Below are 20,560 nucleotides of genomic sequence, written 5' to 3' on the forward strand. Positions count from 1 at the left end.
TCTGGGAAGATCCCACATGCCACGGAGCAACCAAGCCGGTGTGCCACAACTACTGAGCCCATGTGCTGCAGCTACTGAAGCCTGAGGACCTAGAGCCTGTGCTCCGCAACAAGAGAAGCCACTGCAATGAGAAGCCCATGCACTGCAGTGAAGAGTAGCCCCTGTGCACCACAACTAGAGAAAGCCTGCGCACAACAACAAAGTCCCAATGCAGCCAAAAAAGAAAAAGAAAAAGAAAAAGAAAATTTCCATTAATTTCTTTAGGTCATATGGTCTCCTTCTTTCTACCCTCGCCACTTATAATCTATTCTCCACACAGCGGCCAAAGCCTTCAAAACTCAAATCAGATCATGTCACTTCTCTGCTCTAAACCCTTCAATGGTTCCCCATCCCACACCCCACTCTACTCAGGGTAAAATGCAGATTCCTTGCCATTCAACACCCCAAGTGATCTTCTCCCTGCTGCCTGGTGACCTCCGCTCCTTCCCTCCCCGCACTCACTCTGCTCCAGGTGTGCTGGCATCCTTGCTGCTCTTGATCAATCGTTCTCCATCTCAGGACTTGTTCACTTGTTGCCTCTGCCCAAAGGTCTCTTACCCCAGATAGCCTATAGCTCTTATTCCATTCAGGCCTCTATCACCTCCTCCTCAAAGAGGCTTTCTCAGTCACCCTGTCCCATCAGCACACCATCATCTTGCCCCACTTAATTTTCCTGCTTTAGCACTCAGCACCCCGGTTACATTAAATGTTTCCTCCATGACTGGGTAAACTCCATGGGACCAAGGATTTTTCCACTTTGTTCACTGCAGTCTCCCCAGGTCCACCAGCGTGACCAGCACCCAGTCATCCTCGGTGGGTATATCTTGACTGGCATCCTCGTTCACTTCTGTCACTTCATCTCTGAGCTCATTTTGCCATCATCCCAGGACTCCTGGCTCCAGTCCTCAGTGTGCTGACCCAGACACAAAACTCAGACTCTTCCTTTATCTGCTAAAGACAAGCATTAACAAAAAGCACTTGTAGAAGGCATTTGTGAGTTGGTGGATTTTATTGAAAATTACAGGTTGCACAGGGAACACATAGAAAAATTTCTCAAAGGAATACAAAAAACTTCAGCTGTTGCTGAAATGCTTTGGTCCCCTGGAACTAGAGAATTTTCATCAGCTGCTTCATGCTGTCTTGTGCCTTAGCCTCAGCCCATCTCACTGGTGACAGGTGCCTCTCTTTCTCAGCCTCTTTCACCCATCACCCTATTCTGTTTCTCTTTCTTCCACATTCCTTCTCTCCCTACCCCAGGAGCAAATCCACCCCCACCTTCTCACACAGAGCCACATAGCCTTTTCTTTCATTGCCTTGATGTTTTCCCCCTAAGTCCAGGCACGCTGAGCTTTTATTCAAGCCTCAAGTGGCTTCTCAAGGGATTTTTCTCAACCAAAACAGTCAAGCACATAGAAGGAGAATTCTGAGGCCAACTAATAGTATAATTAAGGTTTCCACATCTGCTGCACTAGTGTTAGTATGAGATTGTTATCCCTTTGGGAAGAAGAGCTGTGTTGTGTTGAACTCAGAAAACATTCAGAAAATACTCAACCACGTGACCAACTCTCTGTAGGAACTAAGTACAGAGAGATGAAAAGCTGTGGATTTGGCCCTCCAAGAGGCCATAGTCTAAGGGGAGAAGCAGTCATAGAAAACACCTGTTTCAATGTTGGATAAGAAGCCCAGCACTGAAATATGTGTAAAGCAAAATACAGAGGCAGTGTCACAGTTTGGACTTTTTCCTTTCCTGACTCTCCCTCCAGATGGTAGTTTCATTGAGGGAAAGATTTTCCTTGAAGAACTGTCTCCTTAGGGGAGGGTGGTACTGAAGAATGTGGCATCTGAACTGAGCTTTGAAGGATGAAACAGAGAAGTGGAGGAGAGTATTCTAAGCAGAAGAGAAAGCATCTGCAAAGATGCGAAGGTGCAGAGCACCTTTGAATTTGGAGGGCTATAAGAGCTGGGACATAAAACAGGACTGGGGGGGGGGCGTAATACAGGATATAGAGCCAAAGGCCAGCAGGACCCAACCTTTTCTGCAGGCTCTGTGCTGACTCTAGCACAGTGGTGGCTTCAGAATAAGCATGAACTGCATTGATGGTCTTAAACTTTGGGGCGCACTGTTCTATCGCACATGTGATAGACACATGCATTCTCAAGTCTCAGAATCTTCTGATGTACAACTTCTAGGGCAGTCAGCATCTCCTGGGAACTGGTTAGAAATGCACTTTCTCAGCTCCCTCCCCCTTCCCTTCTGGATTAGACACTCAGGGGGTGGGGCCCAACAACCTGTATTTTAACAAACATCACATGTGATTTCTGATGCATGCTTAAGTGTGAAGATCCCTGATCTAAGATGTGGGGCTAAAAATCTATAATAAAAAACAAAAGAAAACAAAAAAGACACATCTCTTTAAAGATCTGCCCACTTGGAGAACCTCTAACACCTCTAGACGGGTTCCTTATCCTTACTGCCAGTGGCTTAGCTCCCCTCTGACAGATTTACCCCTGCCCTTTAGCACTAGCTTGGAATTCCTTAGAAAGACCCGTGTCCACTAGGTCCTTACTAAAAATATGAAACAGACCAGAATCTAGGGAGGGAGGAATAAGGCTAGTCTCTGGTGTGCATATGCTCCAAGGAACAGGGGAAAGCAATTGTCTCTTTGCCAAAGACATAGAATCACAAAAAGACAAGAGACACCCTGAGAAAATAAAGAGAAGCAAATTTAGAACAAGCAACAAGAGCTATTTCCCCATTCAGCATTCACTCAACTTGCAGGATTTGGGTGGTTTATGTCTTTCAATGAATATGCAAGATGATTCTTTTCACCCAAATATAATTAATACCATTCAGTATTTTTATTCAACAGACAATATACCATATAGACAATATTAAACAGACAATACCCAATTACAATGAAGATCAGGGAATATCTTTACTAAATAGACAATTTAGTGATAAGAGGCTCCTGAAAGATTGTTTCATATTTCACTTATTCTCTGATCAACCTCTGAAAGAGACTTGATTCCCAATGTCTAAAGAACTGCACCCTCTGAATGGGTTCTTTCCATGGACATTAATCACTGTTTGAATAATGCAAGTGACAGTTATAACAAAAGCTCCTGTATCTGGTTAATTTCTTTGGTTGGCGAATCCTGCTCATTTGAGCATGTTGCTGGCAGTGTCAGGGTTAGGGGTTCAACCCTTGTGTGAGCAGGAAGAATGAGGAAATGGGCCATTTGGGGTATGGAACAATGAAGAGGGCAGCATGGATGGTAACATACAAGGACCCTGGGACGTCATAATTATGTTGCATAAAGGATGCTGATGGTGACGATGGAGAGGATGAGTCGGGAAAGACTCCCAGGTCTGTATCTGTCTGTGGCACGCCATGGACAACCTATGGATTTGAACCGCTGAAAAAATTGAGGACAACAGTGGAATGACTCCATAACTCAAGAAATTTTCCCCAAGGAAAGTTTTATCATAAAAAATTAAAGCTCCACGGAAGTCTTCTAGATTGCCTTGAATTGAGATGCATAGAGCCTCTATTTCAGTGTTATCATCACATGATGTAATGTTGGTAATTTTGTCTCATGGTGGGTCCAGAAAAATATGGATCATTCAAGGGCCATGTGAAACAAGTGAATACGACACTGCCATCAGGGCCTTCCCTGGTGCTCCAGTGGTTAAGACTCCGGGCTCCCACTGCAGAGGGCATGGATTCACAATCCCTGGTCAGGGAACTAAGATTCCATGTGCCATGCAGCCAAATTAATTATTAATTAATGGTCTATCAAAAAAAAAACAAACCCCGTTGTCAGTTCACCTAGTGACAAAATAGCCAGTATGTTGTTTACATGGCTCACATTATTTGAAAGATCTTGCCAATAACTCAACAAGTGGTGCTTTATTTTAAAGTTCAGTCTTGTCCACTCACTTTCCTTTAGTGCTGTCTCTAGACAGAGTCAGCCTGTGCAAATAGAGGTGACAACCATCTAAGGAGAGGGGAAGTGTGCTTTCACATGTAGTATAAATATTTAGGTAAAGACATTTCAAACTTCACCATGCATACAAATCACCTGAGCATCTTGTTAAACTACAGATTCTGATTCAGGAGGTCTGGGGTTGCTGAGATTCTGTGTTTGTAACAAGCTCCCAGGTGATGCCAGTGTTGCTGGTCCTCCGACTGTACTATGGGTATCAAAGGTCTAGGTTGTAAAAATCTGAGTTAAAGTGTGTCAACGATTCTCTCCTCTCTCAAAGATCTTAAAAACCTCAAAATTCATCCGTCATACCAGTACAATAAGGAGTTCCAGTCAACAAAATTTAAACTCAAAGAATAAAACTGACTACCAGGGTGAATTTCTAAATGAATGTCCAACAATAAGTGCCGACAACCATTCACAGATCAAACTTTTTGCAACTACTGTGTGTGGAGTGCTTATTGAATGCCAGGCACCATGCAGAGTATACTCTGTGGTACCCAATCATGCTGGGATCTGAATTCAGGCAAACTGGATACATAAAACAGAGAAAGGGAAGATGTCACCCATGGGTACCACTTATTAAGCTCCTATGCTGTGCCAGGCACTTTACAGACATTCTCCTACTTAATCCTCACAACGGTAAGAGGAAAATATTATCATTGTTCCCGTTTTTCAGGACAGGAGGCCAAGATGCAGAGAAGTCAAGCCATGTGCTCAAATTCGCATCATTCTTGGTGTGGGAAACCAAGCATTGAACCTTCAGTCTCTTGATCCATTATTCAGCTTCTATAAGAATTTTGCATCATTTGGAACACAAATGCTGCTCCCAATCCTACAACAAGATGAACAGCTAGCAGAACAGGCTAGGAAATGAAGATCCCTCCCAAAATAGGTGGCACATACACAGACACACAGACAGACAGACAGACAGGCAGGCATACACACACACACACACACACACACACACACACACACACACAACTGAGCTGGTCTTGGTCTCCTTCCCTAAAATCTAAAATCTGGGCTGAGAAGACAGATCTGCTAAGGAGCCCTTACTTATCCTCGGGCATCCCACAGTCTTCCAGGCCATTAGCCTCCTAGTTACAATGCAAATCCATATTGTCAATGGCTGTAATCATCTATAATTCAGAAAAGCCTTCTCCAAAATACCCACAGACTGGCAATTCCCTGCCGTGCTTCAAGTGATTAATCAACCAAGTTAATCACAAGTCCTTCAAACGGGACTGAAATCACCTGCAAGGGCGTTGCTCATCAGCCGTATCTGAGCAGTGGACACTAGTACGTGTAATCATGAGGGGGATTTTGCAACCACTTTCCTAGCCCCGGGGGAGCCAGAGGTATTTTCTGACACAGGGAGGTGGGAAGAGGGGAACTTCGAGGAATTTTGGTAACACACATAGGCTCTTTCTTTTAACTGCTATCCAAGGAATTGCAACAGACCAAACTCACACGAAATCCGTATCAGCTCTATATACAGACACAGGCTAATTGGAAGGACCATGACTTCATACCTACCAGGCGAAAGACCACTGGGAGTTCAGAACCCGTTTGGATTTGGAGGTTTTGAAGATGGGTGGGAGAGGGAGAGGCAGTACAGACGAGGGGGGAGAATGTGTGTAATGCAATGTGGGCATGTTTTAACACTGAGAGAAGACTTAAAAAAAATGACCTATAGTTGATTTACAATGTTGCGTTAGTTTCAGGTGTACAGCAAAGCCATTCAGTTATACATATACATATGTGTGTATACATATATATATATATATTCTTTCTTACATTCTCTTCCATTATAGGTTATTAGAAGATATTGAAACTAGTTCCCTGTGCTATGTAGTAGGTCCTTGCTGGTTATCTATTTTACATATACTAGTGTGTATATTTTAATCCCAAACTCCTGATTTATTCCCTCTCTCCCTCCCCTTTAAAAGACACATGCAGCTGGTGGGAAAATGGTGGCTTGTATTGGTCAAAAGTGAATTCTCTTATCTTAGAGAATAGAAAAACATTCAGTTAAGTTATAAAATGTGTTTCTTAGAGCAATGGCCTCCCAAGCAAGATGTGTGCAGAAAGTCCCGTTGGGATATGGAGAGAAAATATTAGAACTTCTGATAAAGTTTATTTTCAGTTAAAATTAAGAAGGGAATTAAGCTTTGTGGATATTTAAAATATGATTGACAGTGGGCTGAGTGCACAATGTAGAAGTGAATATGCACGCATTTGGGTATATAATCCAACATTTTTCCTGGTAGAGAAGAGACTCTTTAGCCAGTAAGATCACTAATGTGTGAATATGTTTGTTTGGAAAGATTCTAAATGTTGTGTTGGTAGAAAGGAAATGCACTAGAATAAATAAAGGCTTAGATATTTACATAATGGAACATTACAGAGCTGTTAACATGAATATAATGAATTCAGATAAATCTCAAACAAAATGCCACATGAAAAAAAGTAAGCTGAAGAATAATGTATTCGGTATGATTCCATTCATGTATAGATTTTAAAACATATAAAATGAGATCCTATGTTGCTTATTAACATTTGCACATAGAAAAGGCTGTAACATCATGAATAAGAGTGGTGCTCACTACTTTGAGAGTGATGGTAACACCTAGGAGAAAATTAAGGGCACAAGATTAGAAAAGACCACAAAGGATGTCTGAGGAAAGCATTAACATTTGTTCACTCTGGGAGATGGCAGTGGCTGTTTGCTAGCTTTTTTTTTTTTTTTTTAAGACTTATTTTATTATTTATTTATTTACTTTTGGCTGCATTGGGTCTTCATTGCTGTGCATAGGCTTTCTCTAGTTGTGGAGAGCAGAAGCTACTCTTTATTGTGGTGCATGGGCTTCTCATTGCAGTGGCTTCTCTTGTTGCAGAGCACAAGCTCTAGGCGTGCGGGCTTCTGTAGTTGTAGCATGCGGGCTCGGTAGTTGTGGCACACGGACTTAGGTGCTCCGCGGCATGTGGGATCTTCCCAGACCAGGGCTCGAACCCCTGTTTCCTGCACTGGCAGGTGGATTCTTAACCACTGTGCCACGAGGAAAGCCTATTTGCTAGCTTATTAAAAGAACCTATCCTCTTCTGCATGTTCAAAATAGTTCATAGTCATCAAGGAAAGGAAATGTGCTAAGTAGGTGGGTTGAGGAGACTGTATCCTGGACAGTGAGATTTATAAGTCACAGTGTGGGGAGGTGCACTAGATTACTTTCTGGGGACCCCAAGAGTGAGATGAGCTGAAATGAGATGAACAGGGTGTTCAGCTAAGAGAAGCAGAGGGTGCGGCCGAGACCAAGTTGTGCTGCTGCCACTTCAGGGTCGATCCTGCAGGGAGCTTTTCTCTTCATGCTAATTGCATCATAACTAGCAGAGCCATGTGCAAATGAAAATCAAGTTATCTGGAGCAATGTGATCTGTGATTACTGGCGAGCCCCATCTTGGAGGATTTGGGGTGAATTTGAAAAGGACGTGAGAGAAGTATAAAAACTGGGCTCCTAGGGGCCGGGTAAGCCAGTGGTTCTCAGCCCCACCTCTGTATCAGCAATATCTAGGCAGCTTCAGCATGCCTGCCCCTCTCCTGACCCATCGGATTAGCATCTCTGGGAGTGGAGACCTGCCGTGGGCATTTTACTTAAAGTGTCTCAGCTTATTTCAGTGTGCAGCCTAGGCTGAGAATCTTGGGCTATAATGTGTGCTCCAGGGCTCCATAACCATAGGTTCTGTCTGTTTTTACTCCTTCTGGGCTGGAAACAACCAGTGTAACTTGTATTTGCAAATACACATCGCCTTGCCTGCTCTGCTGGTTGCCTTTTCTGCTCAGACGTAGACCTCGGTGGGAAATGGAGTCAATGGCCCTTAAAGGAATCTCTGAGAATATATGTTATAATGGCTCCATTTTCAAAATGAGGAAACAAAGGTCCTGAAACACAAAAAACACATTGACCCAAAGACACACAGCGAATTAGTAGTAGATCCAGAATTCAAATGCTGATTTTCTGACACCATCTTGAAAACAAAATGAAAGGAAATTCTATTAATAAGGGTTTATTTTCCAGAGGTGATATTGTTAACCTGAACTGGCTCGAGAAGGTGTTTTTGAGTGGACCTTCTTTCAAGCACAAAATAATTTATAATTATCCTAATTGTACGGAAATGAGAGCTTCTCATACGTCTGAGGGTTCATAAAAACATCTTGTTCAGTTAACTATTTTGTGTTCCCACTATTATCTTATTTTTAGCATAAATTTTGTTTTTGAGGGAGTGTTTACTTAGCAATGAAAAGCTCCAATCTACACTCTGTTTGAATGGTTATGTGTTAACATTATTGGAAGCCAAATCAATAAGGTTCTGAAGGGCTCTTTACTCTGAGGTAAAGGCTTGGAATAGAGTGGGCTCAATAATAGAAATCAAAAAATAATAATAAAAAACATCTATTAGCACTTGCTGGGCACTCTAAGTGATAGAATTGCCTGATTTAGTGAATTAAAACACAAGATATATGGAATCTAGAAAAATGGTACTGATGAACCTAGTGGCAGGGTAGGATTAGAGATGCAGACTTAAAGAGAACGGACTTGAGGACACCAGGGGGAGGGGAAGCTGGGGCGTAGTGAGAGTAGCATCGACATATACACACTACCAAAGGTAAAATAGATGGCTAGTGGGAAGCTACTACAGAGCACAGGGAGATCAGCTTGATGTTTTGTGAAGACCTAAAGGGGTGGGATAGGGAGGTTGGCAGGGAGGCTCAAGAGGGAGGGCATATGAGGATACATATGGCTGATTGACTTTGTTGTACAGCAGAAACTGACACAATACTGTAAAGCAAATATACTCCAATAAAGATTAAAAAAAAAATTAAAAAAAAACCCCAAAACAAAAAAACCACAAGAAATCCAGTTCAACTTGGATATCAGATAAACAATGACAGCTTCTTTTATATAAGTTCCTGTATTTTTCTCTGTTGATTCTGTCAACTCACTGTATAAATTAACCGCATTTATTCCTTATGACCCTATGAAGGAGGTTCTAATATAAGTCCCATGACACAGTTGAGAAAACAGGGGCAGAGTGTTAGGTTCACTCACCTAGAGTGACAAAGCTAGTATGTGGCAGAGTTGGGATTTGAACCGAAGAAGTCTAGCTCCAAAGCCTGTTAATTTAACCACAATGATGTACTGCCTCTCTTAATTAATAACATGAAAACCATTCAACTATTATTCAGTCAGCAAACATTTGTTGTGTGTCTCCAGTGGTTAAGCATCATGTCTGGTGAGGGGAACTAAAACCTGAGAGAGACAGACTTGGAAATGTCATTGGGTGGCTTTGGCAGTCTTTGGGCGGCTGCTTCCTCCTGTGTACAGTGAAAGGACGAAGCCAGATTATTGGTTATCAACTTGATTGGGCAACTGGGAAATTGCTAAAATCCAGATGACTCCCCTTACTTCCACAGATTCTGAGACAATTGGCTTAGGGGTGGATTCTTTGAATCTGGATTATTTTTTTTTCTGGCTGCGCTGCACAGCATGCGGAACTTCCCTGACCAGGGATTGAACCCGTGCACCCGCGTTGGAAGCACTGGAGTCTTAACCACTGGACCGCCAGGGAAGTCCTGGAACGTGGATTCCTAAAGCAAGCTCTTCAGTTGAAGTTTGAGACCCTACAAATGTACCATTGATCAAGTTAGAGCTGGGAGCAGTGATTCTCAACCTTGACTTCAACTGTGGAATCACTCAAGTGGGCCCCACCCCACACCCAATGAGTCACAACCTTTCCAGGTAAATCTTTGTCCTTTTTCTTGGCCCCCCTGCGAGGCTTATGGGATCTTAGTTCCCTGACCAGGGATTGAACCCGGGCCCTCTTGGCAGTGAAAGCGAGGAGTCCTAACCGCTGGACCACCAGGAAATTCCCCTTCTAGGTGATCCTAACGTGCATCCAAGGTTACGAATCACGAAGTACAGTCAACCTATCCTGAGTGAGATAATTTATTATTTTTTATTTTTATTGATTTAGTTATCTATTTATTGTTTTATTTTATTTTTTTTTTTTATTTTTTTGGCACACGGGCTTAGTTGCTCCGTGGCATGTGGGATCTTCCTGGAGCTGGGATCAAACCCGTGACCTCTGCATTGGCAGGCGGATTCTTAACCACTGCGCCACCTAGGAAGCCCTATTGTTTTATTTTTAAAATTGAAGTAAAGTCGATTTAGAATGTTATATTAGTTTTAGGTGTACAACTTAGTGATTCAATATTTTTATAGATTACACTCCATTTGGAGTTATTGTAAAATATTGGCTCTATCCCCTGTCCTGTACATTACATCCTTGTAGCTTATTTATTTTATACACAGTAGTTTGTACCTCCTATTCCCTTACCCCATCTTGCCTCCCCTTCCACCCCTCTCCCCTCTGGTAACTGTCAACTAAAAAATAAATACACAACCTAAAAGTTGAGAGTTATGTTTTGCTCAGTGGAAATTTTTAGGACTTCAAGCCTGGGAGGCAGCATCTCAAGTAAACCTGAGAAAACTGCTCCAAGGAGGTGGTGGCGGGCGGGGAGCAGGGGCTAGGGTGCATAGTAGTTCTGCAGCAAAGGACAGGTAGTAGGAACAAAAGATTACTGTTAATTAAAGAAAACTAGGAAGCTTAGATTAAGGAATGTAGCGCTTTTCTATGTGCTCTTTCTATGCTCTTTATTGGCCATGGGAAAACGCAAGAGTCTGGGCTCCTTGAAATTGTTCCTCTGATATGCATCTCAGCTCTCTGGGGGCAGCATCCTATGTTTTCACATCCTGAGTTTCCTCAGGGGGCTGCCGTGTGAAGGCTGTCAGTTGGTAGGTATTCCTTGTTTCCTTCTTGAGTTCCCTCAGGGCTCACCAGCCCGCCATTAGGGATGGCTGTGATCGCGGATGAGTTGTGACATCCTTTGTTTACTGATATGGCAGGCAATATTCCATTCCTCATAACCACTAGTTTATTCTCTATATCTGTGAGTCTGTTTCTGTTTTGTCATATTTGTTTGCTTTATTTTTTGTATTCCACATGTAAGTGAAAACAGACAGTATTTGTCCACCTCTGTCTGACATACTTCACTAATCCTAATACCCTGCAGGTCCATCCATGTTGTTGCAAATGGAAAAATTTTCTTCTTTTTTATGGCTGAGTAATATTACATTGTACATATGTACCACATCTTCCTTATCCATTCATCTACCGATAGATACTTAGGTTGTTTCCATATTGTGGCAATTGTAAATAATGCTCATGTGAACATTGGGGTGTGTGTATCTTTTCAAATTATGAGGCAGGTCAATAACAAAAACAGGGAAAATGCAAGCCCCAGGCAATAAATAACTTATGGCCTCTTTCACAAGACCTTGTCAGGGGCAGCGCAAACATCTGGGTCAACAAGATAGGGAAAAACTAACCTATGCACTCTGGCTTCTGTACATTGCTTCTGCATAGATAAACATAGCTATAGGCTCCCAAAAGTGTGGGAACTGGTCTATAAAAGGAGAAGCTCTCCTTTGATTCAGGGCTCAGTCTTTGGATGTGAATCCACTGGGCCTATACCGGTACAATAAACATTGCTTCCTGCATTATAAGCCTCAGTGTCCTGCCTACCTCTACCGATTCCTCCAACAATTAGTGTTTTCATTTTCTTCCTGTGTATACCCAGGAGCGGAATTGCTAGTGCACTCTTGGTGGAACTGTAAATAGATAATTTATTAGTTTAAAATTTTCATTGTATTTAACTCTTTGTTTGTTATGGGGAACATTCATTCACTCACTCATTCATTCATTTACTCATTCATTCATTTCTTGACTAATCAAATATGTAGTGAGTGCTTGCTACATTGTGGTGTACTACATAGAGGAATATGGTCAACAAGAAAAAAATGAATTAGGACTTCCCTGGTGGTGCAGTGGTTAAGAATCCACCTGCCTTTAAAAAGAAAAAAAAAGAATCCACCTGCCAATGCAGGGGACACGGGTTCAATCCCTGGTCTGGGAAGATCCCACATGCTGTGGAGCAACTAAGCCCCTGTGCCACAACTACTGAGCCTGCGCTCTAGAGCCTGTGAGCCACAACTACTGAAGCTGGTGCACTCTAGGGCCTGCATGCCACAAATGCTGAGCCCGTGTGCTGCAACTACTGAAGCCCAAGTGCCTAGAGCCTGTGTTTTGCAACAAGAGAAGCCATCCAATGAGAAGCCCATGCACTGCAATGAAGAGTAGCCCCCGCTCACCACAACTAGAGAAAGTGCATCCAGCAATGAAGACCCAATGCAGCCAAAAATAAATAAATAAATAAATAAATATAAACAGAAAACTGAATTACTGCCCTTGTGGAACCTTCAGTTTAATGGGAGAGACTTTTTTTGGTAATGATTATAAAAGTAAAGTATTTAGACTCAGATTTAACATCCATCAGAAGGACATCAACAAGAATGGCATTATAATAAACTCCAAAAATCTGTATTTCCATATAAACAACACTAGTAAAAATTGTCCAAAACCAACCTTTTCAGAACTCTGGAGATTAACTAAAGGCTAGCAGCAGTCTAAGAAACATTTAATCAAGAAAACAGATAAATATCAATAAGAACAGAGAGTTCTGTGGCAATTTAACTTACTCTATTCAAACCTCTCTCCTCAGCTCCATGATAGCCTTGAAAACCAAAAACCCGAAAACACAGTGAAAACCAGCAGCCTAGTAGCCATTGAAGGGAAAGAACAAGTTTGGAGCTCTCCAGAAGCACCATTCCCAGATAACTGTCATTATTGACCTATCTGACAGTTGCCTGGAAACACCCACTAACAGGCTTGTATTTACCTGACCTGACTCAGAGCCTTCTCTTTGTGAAGGCCCTTTTCCCTTTAGGCATTTGTCAAAACCAATCAGTGGCAATTGTTTAACATAGCAGCTGCCTGAGACAGCAATAAACATTTGAGCAAACAAAAAGCTGACCAAAAAACTTAAAAAGAAAAGGTGGAAAATGAGATGTCCATTGGGGGTTTTGAAAATTCTGATGTGTTCCTGAGAATCTAGAAGAGCACACATGCACAAGGCTGCATGTGCTTAGGAAAGAATTGAGAGGACACTAAGTTCTCACTGCTGACTTTGAGGTTTTGCACAAGTAGGAGATGAAGGCTGAGGAAGAGTTGAAAACTGCCTTCCAGAGTATTGAAGTGGTGCCCCCACATACAGACAGAGACCCTGGGCAAAGGCTGGGTGACTTACTGGTTCCAAGAATTTAAGGAAATTTCTGTCCAATTATTAGCTGACCATTAAACTAAGCAAACAGAAACTTCAGTGTCCACACATATAACAAGAAATACAAATTTTAAATAATTAGTACAGGAAAGTCACTAAACAAACAGCAGCAGCAACAGCGACAACAACAACATATGGTCAGAGACTCTTTCTGATTCTCTCACTAGGTGGAAACAATAATAAAGATTGGAGAGAAATTAATGGTAGGGAAAAGAAAAATAACAGAGAAAATTATAAATAAAATCAAATTTTGGTTCTTGGAAAATATAAACAAAATCAACAAACCTTTATCTAGACTGATCAAGGAGAAAAGAGAGAAGACTCAAATTATATACTAAAATCACGAATGAAAGTGGGGCCATTACTATCAATCTTATAGAAATAAAAAGAACTATAAGAGAGTAGTATGAACAACTGTATGCCAACAAATAGAAAATCTAGATAAAATGGACAATTGCTTAGGAAAACAAAGATTACCAACACTGACTCAAAAAGCTCTGAATATCAAGTACACAAACGTACACAAGAAAAAAACGTACACAAAACAAATCCCAGACCCAGATGGCTTCACTAGCAAATTCTACCAAATGTTTAAAGAAGATATAACAATCTTTCAAAAATATCTTCCTAAAAAATAGAAAAGGAGGAAATACTTTCCAACTCATTTTATTAGGCTAATTGCACTCTGATACTGAAACCAGACAAAGGCATCACAAGAAAACTATAAGCCAACATCCCTTGCATATATAATCACAAAAATCTTCAGCACGATGTTAAAAAAAAGTATATCCAGTAAAATATAAAAAAGATTACTTACCATAGTTGAGTGGGATTTATTCCAGGAATATAATGCTGGTTGAGTGTGTAAAAAAAATCAGTCCATGTAACATGTCACACTAATAGAATTAAGGACAAAACTACATGATAATTTTAATAAATGCAAAAAAGGCATTTAAGAAAATATAATCCTCTTTCCTGATAAAAATACTCAATAAACTAGGACTAGAAAGGAACTTCCTCAACTTGATAAAGGACATCTATGAAAAATTCATAGCTAACATCAGACTTCACGGTGAAGGAATGAAAGTTTTCCCCTTAAGATCAGGAACAAGACAAGGATGTCCAATTTTGCCACTTTTATTAAACATTGTACTAGAGTTTCAAACTAGGGCAATTAGACAAGAAAAAGAAATACAAGCATTCATATTGGAAAGAAAGAAATAAAACTTGCATCTTGGCATCTTTTTTGCAGATGACAAAATCTCGTATACAGAATATCCAAAGGAATTAAAAAAGACTGCTAAAGCTAACAAGTTATTTCAGCAAGATATAGGATACAATGTCAACATGCAAAAATCAGTTGTATATTTATACATCAGCAATGAACAATGCAAAAAGGAAAGGAAAATTTTACTAACAGCAGCATTAAAAATATAAAATGCTTAGGAAATTTAATAAAAGAACTATAAGACTTGTGCACTGAAAACGGTCAAACATCCTTGCAGACAACTAAAGAAGACCTAAAAAAAATGGAAAGATAGAATGTATTCATGGATCAGAAGACTTCATATGGCTAAGATGGCAACACTCCCCAAATTGATCTATTTACAAATTCAACACAATGCCTATTAGGATTCTTCTCCCATTTTTGCAGCAGCTGACAAGCTGATCCTAAAAGCCACATGGAAAGACAAGGGATCCTAAGTAACCAAAACAATCTTAAAAAAGAACAAAGTTGAAGGACTCGCATTTCCTGATTTCAAAAATTACAGCAACCAACCCAAGTCTCCAGGCTGATAGAATAAGTTTACCTGGGACATTCTGAAAGTGCTACAGAGAAGAAAGAGAGGAAGTGGACTACTACATGCGGACTCCGCTCATGATTGGCTCATGTCACTTTGGTTCACGTTTCATCGGCCAAAACAAGTCACATGTCCAAGCCTGATATCAGTGGGAAAAATGTAAGATCCTCCCTTAGGGAGGGGCAGAGAATATTTTGAGCAGTTATATAACATATCACGGGCAATATTTCAATTAGACTGATGGCATACTAATATGAAATCTAGTTATAACAGAACTGTATATTGGGACAATCCTCTTTGCTTTCTTCTCCCTGCAAGTTTAGGAGGCATTAAAATTAAGAATAAATGTGATGTTTGAAATATAAATGAATGATTGATATTTGGCAACACAATGCAGGAGAATTGGTGGATTGCAAGTAGTTGGGCAGCATATTCCCTGAGTAGCCGGTTGCTTTCAGTACGCAGATGGCCCCATATAAATGTCAGCCCATAGCTTTCTGTCCCTGGGCAGCCTGAACAACATCACATATATGCCACTCATGGCTACTGCCATCCAATACAGGTAGAGGAGCTCTTTACCCCTTACCCACTCAAGGCACAATCCGGCTCATGGAGGCTCACCCTGGTCTCCATCACTGGTGAGCACAGTACTGTCACTGGGTGGTGAGATGCTGTAACTCTTCCCTCTCTCCTGCCTCCTGAAAGGATGGAGGAGGCATTAAAGCTTCTTCTGTTTCACTTTCCCTTTGGGTATCTGCCTTCTTGATATAAAGACCTCATCATTTACAGAAGAACAAATGTTCTCTCACCTCTACTCCGGGAGACAGAAATTTAGTTTTTAATCAGACTAAAACGAATTAATCTGCTTATTCACAGGCACAGTCTTGATTCTGATTTTCTGCAACTTTAATCGCCCTTGGAATCTCTAGCAAAAACACCTCTGGGTCATAAAGATAAGGACTGGGATGGTCTCAGATACATTAGTGAGTGACTTCGGATTCCCCATTTGGTTCTAACATGTTAGCTTCTGAGAAGCATGTAGTCATGAGTGTGTTGACATCATCTTTACACTTTCTGGGGGTTCTAGAAGCAGGGAAAAGAGATGTTAAAGTAAAACCTCCTTCTGAAAGGGCATGTTTTCTGGTCCTGTAGCAACAAGGGATCATTTATAGGAACTTCAGAATTTAGGCACATCCAAGATGTTCAGTCATGCTCATGAGTGATGAAATGCTATTTTAAATAGCAGTGAGATCCAATTATTTATCTATCAAATTGACAAAAGTTAAGATGTTTGGTAAAACCCAGTATGGGTGAGTGTGAGGAAACAGGCATTGTCATTCATTGATGTGGGTGTGTTGTCCAGTGCGTCTTCCTTGAAGAGCAATTTGGGAATACCTGTTGAAGCAGAGAAAAAAAATGCTTTCCCTTTTGGCTCAGTGATTGACCCTTCGTGAATACATCTTACAGATACATGAATCTATGTGCAAAGACATGTTTAGATCAGCTTTCCCCTTGCTGTATGGTGTTGTACTGGACCTGCCTTATACTGTAAATAACCTAAATGTTTATCAATAGCAAACTAATTAAATGAATTATGACCTATCTGTATAATAGAATACCATGAAGCTGTTTAAAACACTGAAAAATATCAGCGTAGGTTGATATGGAAAGAGAGTCAACACATCTTGCTAAGTGCTGAAAGGAAGTTAGAATGCATATATATGGCGTCTAGAAAAATGGTACTGATGAACTTAGTGGCAGGGCAGGAATACAGACGCAGAAGTAGAGAATGGACTTGAGGACACGGCGGGGAGGGGAGGCTGGGACATAATGAGAGAGTACCATTGACATATATGTACTACCAATTATAAAACAGATAACTAGTGGGAAGCTGCTGCATAGCACAGGGAGATCATCTTGATGCTTTGTGATGACCTAGAGGAGTGGGATGGGGAGGGTGTGAGGGAGGCTCATAGGGAGGGGATATGGGGATATATGTATAAATATAGCTGATTCACTTTATTGTACAGCAGACACTACATTGTAAAGCAATTATGCTCCCATAAATTTTTTTTTTTTTAAAAAAGCAAATTAGAAAATGATTCTTTTTTTTTTTGGACTGTGTTGGGTCTTCATTGCTGTATGCAGGCTTTTCTCTAGTTGTGGCGAGTGGGGGCTACTCTTTGTTGTGGTGCACAGGCTTCTCAGAGCGGTGGCTTCTCTTGTTGCAGAGCATGGGCTCTAGGCGTGCAGGCTTCAGTAGTTGTGGAGCATGGGCTTAGTTGCTCCACTGCATGTGGGATCTTCCTGGCCCAGGGATCAAACTCCTGTCCCCTGCATTGGTAGGCAGATTCTAATATTGATGATGATGCTCTCAACAACATCACCTTTCTTTTTTTTAAATTAATTAATTAATTTATTTATTTTTCGGCTGTATTGGGTCTTTGTTGTTGCACGCGGGCTTTCTCTAGTTTCGGTAAGAGGGGGCCACTCTGTTGTGGGGTGCAAGCTTCTCATTGTGGTGGCTTCTGTTGTTGATGCAGCATGGGCTCTAGGCGAGCAGGCTTCAGTAGTTGTGGCTTGCAGGTTCTAGAGTGCAGGCTCAATAGTTGTGCTGCACGGGCTTAGTTGCACATGGGATCTTCCCGGCCCAGGGATCAAACCTGTGTCCCCTGCATTGGCAGGCAGATTCTTAACCACTGCACCACCAGAGAAATCCCTAGAAAATGATTCTTTTACATGAGAGATTTTCAGCTTTAGCACTATTGACAATTTGGGCCAGATAATTCTTTGCCGTGGTGGGGCTAACCTGTGCATTGTAAGATGTTTTACAGCATTTACCAACCAGATGCCAGTGGCCATCCCTATCACACTCAAGCCATGATGATAGAAAATGTCTCCAGACATTGCCATATGTCCCCTGGGGAGAGGGGTGCAAAAGCATCCCTGGTTAAGCGCCATGCTCTGGATGCATGAGACTTAAGCGTTATGGGCTTTTGTATGTGTACACATCATTTTTAGAATAACCCTATGAATCAGTGGCTGCCTCTGTACAGTTGGGGCTAGGATCGTAGGTGGAGAGAGACCCAGGTTTCATCGTAAATACTTTTGTATTGTTTGATTTTAGCACGTGTGCTATTTAGAAACTCAGATCAAAAGTAAACTACACAATGATATCTCCATGACTGTTGAAGGCAGAGGTAGAAAGAGCATTTTTTAAAATGCCATTTTGACCCAAAGAGCTCAGTACCCTTTTTTTTTTTGCCCCTTGGGGTTTGGAATGTGCGCAGGGTGCAGAGTTACAGAACAGTGGCCAGACCGGCTGCAGCTGCGCACCATGGCAATGCCTTCCTGGAGACAGAAACAGATCCTTGTAGTCATCATTACATAAATTTGGGAAACTGATTTTCTAGAAAAAGCATGAATGGGTCTTTGGAATGAGAGTGATTTAGGTTTTAATCCAAAATTAGTCTCTTAATGGTATGTGATCTCGCTCAAGTTAACTCCCTGAGCCTCAGTTTCCTCATTTGTAAAGTGAGCATGAAAGTATCCAGTTCATAGAAATTTTGTGATTATTAAATAACACGCACACACACGCGTACACACTGATGCACAATTTCTACATAAAACTCTGGTGCCTGCCAGTTGAGTACCTTTTCTGAATGCAAGTTATATGGGGCCTCCATCATGATGATTAAGAGATTTTTAATTGGAATCAGACTAACCTAAATCCAAATCTTAACTCTGCCACGTGGTTGCCTTATGACCTTAGGACCTCATTTTTTTTTCTGTATCAAAAAAAAATCCCCATGGTAGAAACTGGGGACACCTGACATATGGCCCTCTTTAATTCTGCGAAGCCTGAAGTGTTGGGAATTATGCTTCAGACCCTATATTACTTACGGACAGAACTCAAACTGGTTTAGGTCAAAGGGGAGATTTAGTGATCCATGTCCAGGCATCCCTCAGAGATATTGCAGGCTTAGTTCTGGACCACTGCAATCAAGCAAATGTCACAACAAAGCGAGTCACACAAATTTTTTGGTTTCCCAGTGCACATAAGAGTTTTGTTTACACTATACTGTAGTCTATTACGTATGTGATAGCATTATGTCTAAAAAGACAACGTACATACCTTAATTTAAAAATACCATATTGCTAAAAAAAAATGCTATCATCTGAGTCTTCAGTGAATCAAAATAGTAACATCCAAGATCACTGATAACAGAGCATAACAAATAAAATAATAATGAAAAATTTTGAAACATTGTGAGAATTACCAAAATGTGACACAGAAACACAAAACGAGCAAATGTTGTCAGAAAAGTGATGCCTATAGACTTGCTCCATGTAGGGTTTGCATAAATCTTCAATTTGTAAAAAAACACAGTATCTACAAAGCACAATACAGTGAAGCACAATAAAACGAGGTCTGCCTGTCCTGGAACGGTTTAGGGATTATGCTTATGTGGCTACTTCAGGTCTGACTGGTTCCAGGCACTCAGTGTCAAAGGGGGTAGTGTCTTTCCATCCCATTGCTCTATTTTGCTCTGCATTGGTTTTATTCTCAGGCAGGCTCTCTCCATGTGGTAGCAAGATAACTGTACACACTGAGAAACCTTATAAACACAGTGCCAACTACCAAATGGTCCCAGCAAAGTCCCCACCAAACTGCTGTATTATTCATCCTGCCTGAATCCTGCTCCCATCTCCGAAACAATCACTTATGTCCAGGAAGATGCAGTGCTCTTCTTGGTTGGCTCCTACTCATGGTGCCCATCTCTGAGCAGAGGGTGGGGTTAGTGCCTCTGAACCATATGGAGACTGTCACGAGAGGGGAGAAGTTGTGAGCTGTTATCGTGTGATTTCCCATAATAGATAATGTGTTTTATAGGTTTCTTTTCTTTTCCTTTCTTTTCTTTTCTTTTTTCTTAACTTTCTTCTCTTCTAGACCCTAAGTAGAACAAAGGCTTGGACTTTCTATGTCTCGATAAGCCCAGTGTCTAGTACAATACCTAAAACACATAGGTGATCAATAACTGTCCCTATAATGCAGTGAATTACAGGGACCATATGTGTTCTAATGATCTTGTCTGGGATCTGTCCTGCAGCTCAGAAATATTTGTTGAATGAATTGATAGTTTCTCTGAGGATAGAAATCATATCTCATTCACTGTATTCTCAGTGAATACACATTAATACACATTAAGTGACCAATTAACACTTGTTAAATAAGCGATTGGTTAAGTGAATGATTTCTAAGTTCCACCACAGCAGGGATCCCATCTCCTTTGTCTCTCAATTTGTAGTGACAGGTCCAGTGATCCCTACCCTCTAGGGACCCAAACACCTCCAGCCACACTCTTCCTCCCCCAAGGTGGACAGCTGCTCCTCACTTATTTCCCAGTAGATATCCAGAGCATAGGGACCATGG

Source organism: Hippopotamus amphibius, chromosome 9, assembly GCF_030028045.1.
Source record: "Hippopotamus amphibius kiboko isolate mHipAmp2 chromosome 9, mHipAmp2.hap2, whole genome shotgun sequence".
Classification (NCBI taxonomy): domain Eukaryota; kingdom Metazoa; phylum Chordata; class Mammalia; order Artiodactyla; family Hippopotamidae; genus Hippopotamus; species Hippopotamus amphibius.